The sequence below is a fragment of the Elephantulus edwardii genome, unplaced genomic scaffold, assembly GCF_000299155.1.
Source record: "Elephantulus edwardii isolate Elephantulus edwardi_28Jun2011 unplaced genomic scaffold, EleEdw1.0 scaffold00108, whole genome shotgun sequence".
Taxonomy (NCBI): domain Eukaryota; kingdom Metazoa; phylum Chordata; class Mammalia; order Macroscelidea; family Macroscelididae; genus Elephantulus; species Elephantulus edwardii.
Window position 1 is genome coordinate 4,674,177 of NW_006399858.1, and position 6,000 is coordinate 4,680,176.

The window sequence follows — 6,000 nt, forward strand, 5'->3', positions numbered from 1 at the left end:
CCCTCTACCCTCCCAAGCATGATGTCCCTCTCCAATATCTGATCCCTCCTTGCAACATATCCAAAGTAGGTCAGATGAAGCCTCAGAATCCTTGCCTACAAGGGACAGTCTGATTTTACTCTCTATATGATGAACCTGTTTGTTCTCTTAGCAGTCTATCATATATTCAATACTCTGCTCCAGCGCCACAGCTCAAAGGCATCAACTCTCTATCATCTCTAGTCATTGTCCATCTTTCTAATGCACAGCAAGTAATTGCAAAGACTATGGTCTGAATCAGGCTCACTTTAGTCTCCAGACTGGCATCGTTGCTCTTTAGTACTTTGGAGAGCTCTCTGATAGCAGACTTTCACATCGTAATATGTCTTTTAATTTCCTGACTGCAGGTGCCAAGAGTGTTGACTGTGGAGCCAAGTAAAATGAAGCTGTTAACCATCTCAATCTCTTCACCATCTATCATGATGCTGCCAATTGGCCCAGTGGTGAGAATCTTTGTTTTCTTGATGTTGAGCTTCAATCCATATTGAAGGCCGCAGTTCTTTACCTTACCTGGACTTTTAATAAAAGCCTTGTAATGCTTCAGTCTCCACTTAGCAGGTGGAATTCCTCTTAAAATGTCTGTGGCTTGAAAACAAGGTCTGAGTGAGCCTTATTTTTTTTTAAGTTAAAATAGAAATAGCCCAAATGCCTATCAACAAATAAATGGATTGAGAAATTGTGGTACATTCACAGTGGAAGCACTCAGGAGCTATAATTTGGAAAAATACTATATAACATGGGAGAGTCTAGAGAGCATCATGCTGAGTGTGAACTAACTCAGTCTGATGAGGACAAATACTGCATAAAATCATCATTGTGAAAGTAGAAGGACAACTATGAAAATGTGTATAATGTATGAAAGAGGAGTGGGAAAGGGGGCCAGAAAATGGGAATGGGAGAAATCACTAGGATAGCAGAGTTTAGTGGACAGGTGGGGCAGGGGGTCAAGGAGTAGGAAAGATTCAGTGGAGACTCAAAAAGATGGTGCAATAATAGGCATAGAGCAGTGGTAGTTAATTATATAAAATATGTGAATGATTGTATGAAACAATGCAATGAAAACTTTCCTAAAACAATGTATATGAAATATACATAAATGAATCATTATATGAAAACCAATAAATTTTTTAAAAAAATCTTTTTTCAGGGTAGTTTAACACCTTGTCAAAAGGATTCTTTTTAAAAATTCAAAGACATTTAAGTCTTTTCTTCAAAGCCACAAATTTAAAGACCAGAAACCTCTGATCAGCAAATAATTTTGGGAAGAAAACGAGAGCCTGTTCTAGGTGAGATTTCAGTGATAAATGTGCTTATTTTTACTCGGTAACCACAAATAAATAATCTTTTTGGTAATGCATGGAAATGATTACCTTGTATAAATGTCACCCTACTAGACTTGCACAGGACAAAAGGGGAGATCCATTAATAAGGGAAAATTAGACATGGAAGACAGCCGAGTACAGAGAGATAAATGAGACACAACACAGCCAACGCACTGTGCATAAGTTAGAAAGAAGAATGGGCACTTGCTTTTGAGAAAATAAAATTTCCCTTCTTCTTTTCGTTCCATTTTGCAAAATGCTCTAAAGCACACTTCAGCAGTATTCCCCCGCCAGTAATAGAAAGAGCGCATAGGAGACTGATAATAATACGCTGTACTTTGCTTTTATCTTCCCACCTTTCATCCTAGGGTCTTTCCGCCCTTAAATAATAATTGATTAAACCTCACAATACCCCTACTGAAGGTATCTTCTGATGGGCCAGCGGAGAGGCAGAGTGGAGCCGCTCAATCCGCAAGGCTCAAGCAGAAGGAGCAGGAGGCCCCAGAGACTCAGCTCCCATCACCCGCTTTAGTCACCGAGAAATAGCCTGGCCCCTTAAAATCACTGGCTAGGCCATCTCCATTTCTGGAGTTCTCTCTGGTTTTACGTTGATTATTTTCAGGATATCTGTCTTTGATCGCTGTTCTTCTGAGATGTGACTGGAGCGTTTTCAAAAGGTTCGCCTGTGGCCTCCAAAGAGCCCCGTTGCTGGGATCCCCGTGCAAAGCCAGCAGGTCGCACCATCAAGTACGGCTCCAGTAATTGGGGGCCTATCGCAGAAGTACTTTCATGCTGACTAATTAATCTCTAGTAATTAGCACTCAGATATAATAACAAGTGTAGCAGTTAAGGGCCATGGGAAGGGAAACAAAATTTGCTCTTCACAATTTTGCTCAAGAGTTTGATTGCTTCTTTTCCAGATAAATAATGGCGCCCATCCATTCAGTCAGGAGCACTAGAGGAAGAATTTTCGCATCGTCCGGGTGAATCAGCAACACTAGGTATTAAAACCGTAGCAAAAGCATCTTAGCCTTATTAGGATGAGAAAGGACTTCAGAAACCATTTAGTCTAATCGTTGTTCCTCTAGATGAGGAAATTGGGGCCCATAAAGATGAAGTGACTTGTCCAAGGTCTGGCATGGTTAGGTCACCTGGACCTGGTAGTATAGCCCCTGTCTTCTCACATGAACCAGGTTTGGTCCTGCCTGATTTTGGATGTCTTCTCACTACTGCTGTGAGACAGAAATAAAGTTGGCCTCTGAGGCCTTCCTTTCCTTTCCTCACCTTGGACCCCCTTCTTTGTCCTGCTATGCTTCTATCCTCTCCATTAAGCTCTCAGCTAGTGTCTCATCCCTGCAGAGTTCCACACTCAGGTTAAAGTGTTATGTGACATAAAATAGCCAGATAGGCACACACAGCCTCCAGGCATGCTTTCTGCCTTTAACTCTTGCATTTGAATGTTCATCTGCCAAAATGTCAAAGCTAAACGTTACACGCATACGCATGCAGACGAGGAGGGTTCACTTCCTCTGAACATCTATAAGACCCTATAGATGGGATACACTTCACAGTCCTACCAACAAATGGCAAAGAAAGGAACCCATGTCAGAAAAAAACCCTACAACCTTAAAGTTAGCTGTAACTGTTGTATACTGCCGTGCCAGAACCGAACCATAGCTGACTCTCCAACCGGTTTGCAGAGGCAATAAATTGCAAAGGAGAAAATTGCCCATCCTTCTCCCATGGAACAGTGGATTCAAACCATGTGCCTTTGGGATTGCAGCGTAGCTTCTTACCATTGCTAGGGAAAAGGTGGGGGTTCAAGGGCCTCAGAAGAAAACCCTGGTGAATTTGTTCTGAACTAGCAGCCATGAAATCCTATGGAGCACAGCTGTAACCAGTTGTAGACGAGTCATCAGGCAGAACTGACCTGTTGAATTGACTAGCCTGTGAATGCTCATGTCTTTAAGCACCCCTGTCCCCTTCCCTCCTTGTCATTGTCTCTGTCCTCTTCTCCTCCTCTGACCCATCTCCAATGCTCTTCCCTATTTGAGTAAAATGGCAGACCAAGGGAAGCTGCACGCCACTGCAATGTCTCTGAACCTTGAAACATTCGAAGCCCTGGCCTCTGCTTTGGGGGGAGGCAGATGAAGTTGTCCGGTGCTGTCAGTGTGGTGGAAAGGTGTGGATTCCTCACAGCCTTGGCGGAGGAGAACAATGGGGTTTTCTCATTCTCCACCAGGTGTAGACAATAAACTCCGGAGCAGGAGGCAGGCAGGAAGTGGCATCAGCAGAAAGGTTTGTCATTTATTTTATTTTGGGGTTCTTTTCCCATTTTGTGAGTAGAAGGTGTGACAGAAATAAAACTTTCTGCAGATCTCCCCTCCTCCTTTCATCTCTTCACGTTACCCCTGAACCCAAAGCTCTGATCACCTTTTCAGAAGTCAGCCCCACCTGGGAAAAAAACGTGTTACATTGTGGAAAGCCTTACAAAAAGATCTTGTGAGTTAATCATCCAAACTGTGACACCCGAGACCCAGAACTTTCGGGGTGCCTGTGGGGAGAAAGGGGACTGAAACTTCCTTGTGGCAAGGTCCCTCCATTTGGGGATCCTTGCCTCCATGGCTGAGAGGCCAGCCCAGGAACCACACAGGGCAAGAGAGTTTGGGACTCAAAAGCTGCATGCAGGGGTAAGACTTTCTCAACCTCCTGTGAGAGGGAGGGCTGACATGAGAACACACACACACACACACACACACACACACACCCCTGCACACAAACTCTTTAAGCTGATGCCCCGATCTCACACCACTCCAAAGACAAAAGACATTAAGTTTCAAGAGAGACAGCGCATCAGGTGAGACCCTGTTCTCCAGAGCCAACACTTTCAGGTGCTTGTGGGGAGACAGGCAACCAAAACTTCCCTGGGGCAAGGTCTCTCCTTTTGTGAGATCCTTGCCTTTGCTGCTGTGGGGCCATCTCAGGTGCCAAACAGGACAGGACCATTTGGAACAGAGGGCTACAAGCAGAGGAAAGACTTTCTCAGCTTTCTCAACTGGTACATTGAGCTGCAAGACAGAGAGCTGACTTGAACCCCTCAACCCCACCCCAGACAGAAACTGCTCTGGTGGTGCACCTGGTCTCACACCACTCAGCCACTCCATGGAGGAAGGAGGGCAAATCCACAGAGAAAGGAGGGAGAGATTAAGACGAGATTCCTGCAGGGCTGCAGTGCAGAACAGAGAGAACCTGAAGGACTCAGGCAAGAGAATTTTCCCAGAAAGGACTTTGAGTAGGGTGAGTGGCTCACCTGGTAGACTGAACAAATGTTCAAGCTGGCAACTAATCAAACTTAAAGCACCCACATATGTATCAGAGTAGAATGCTGCTCTGTGGTCTTTGCAGTGGTTGATTGCATTTTATTTCTTTTAAGTAGATTATCAGGCCTTTGTTCTGAAGTAGCTTTGAGTGAGCTCAAACTTAAAACATAAAGACAGCCAGGAATACTGGACCAGTAGAGATAAGTGAGACTTCATGTACTATAGCCTTTCTTCACCTTTCAAACCTAGAATACCACTTGCCTCTGTGGTTCAACTTTCACTCAGGCCTTTATACTTGAACCATGAAGGAGGTACATACTCAATCCTTAAAACAACTACCCATGAAAAATTTTAGGAGTAGTTTTAGGCCAGGGAGGAAGAAAATGTGTGGTTACATTGTGGGCTTTGCAATTAATGTCATAAAAATAAATTATGTTTGAATCGTTGGCTGAAAAACAAACCTGTTTTGTAAACTTCCATTGAATTCACAATAAAAAGAAAACATAAAGCTGTGACAGCCAAGGAAATCATAAGGAGAAGTTCTGCTCTGTCCTACAGGGTCACTATGAGTTGGCTTCACTCAAAAGCACATACGACCACAGAGCATGTATCCATCAACTATACCCAACAGCAGTGAGGTTGCAGGTGAGGCTAGAAAAGAAATGGAGGAGTTCGCAAACCAATTAGGCTGGGCATTAAAAGATGAGTTGGAGTCTCCAGATGAGCAGGGCCTATGAGGACAGGGGACAGAAGACATTCCAGGTAGAAAAACTCACATGAGGAAAGGCATGAAACTTACCACCTGTGAAGAATGTCAACCGACCTGGTGAGGTAGAGTGAGAACAGCAACAATGAGGGCAAGGAGGTGAGTTTCTGCATCATACTGAGTACTGAGTGACTCATTGTTTTTATTTCGCGCACAACCACGTGTGAGTTGATTGGATTTGCTGGATTTGGTTAACAACTAGTTGTATTGGTTGAAAGCTTCTTGTTTAGAGCCAATCAGGGCCTGGGATAAGGGCCTGGGTATTAAAAAGTCAGTTGGGTCCCTGATGGTTGTGTTTAGAATGAACATTCTTCTATGTGGTACAGCACTGGTCTGTCAATTTGCTATGCAGAGGTAACTGGGGTTTGCTGTGATACTGAATGCTGTACCACTAGTGTGTCAAATGCCATAATGGTCACACATGGTGGACAGTGTTTGGTGGAGCTCCCAGATTAACACAGGCTTGGAAGCAGGAGTGGCATCCACTTCCTAAACAACATGCCTCTAGAAATTCTATAAACTTAGAGAAACAAAAATAGTTATAAAACAGAAT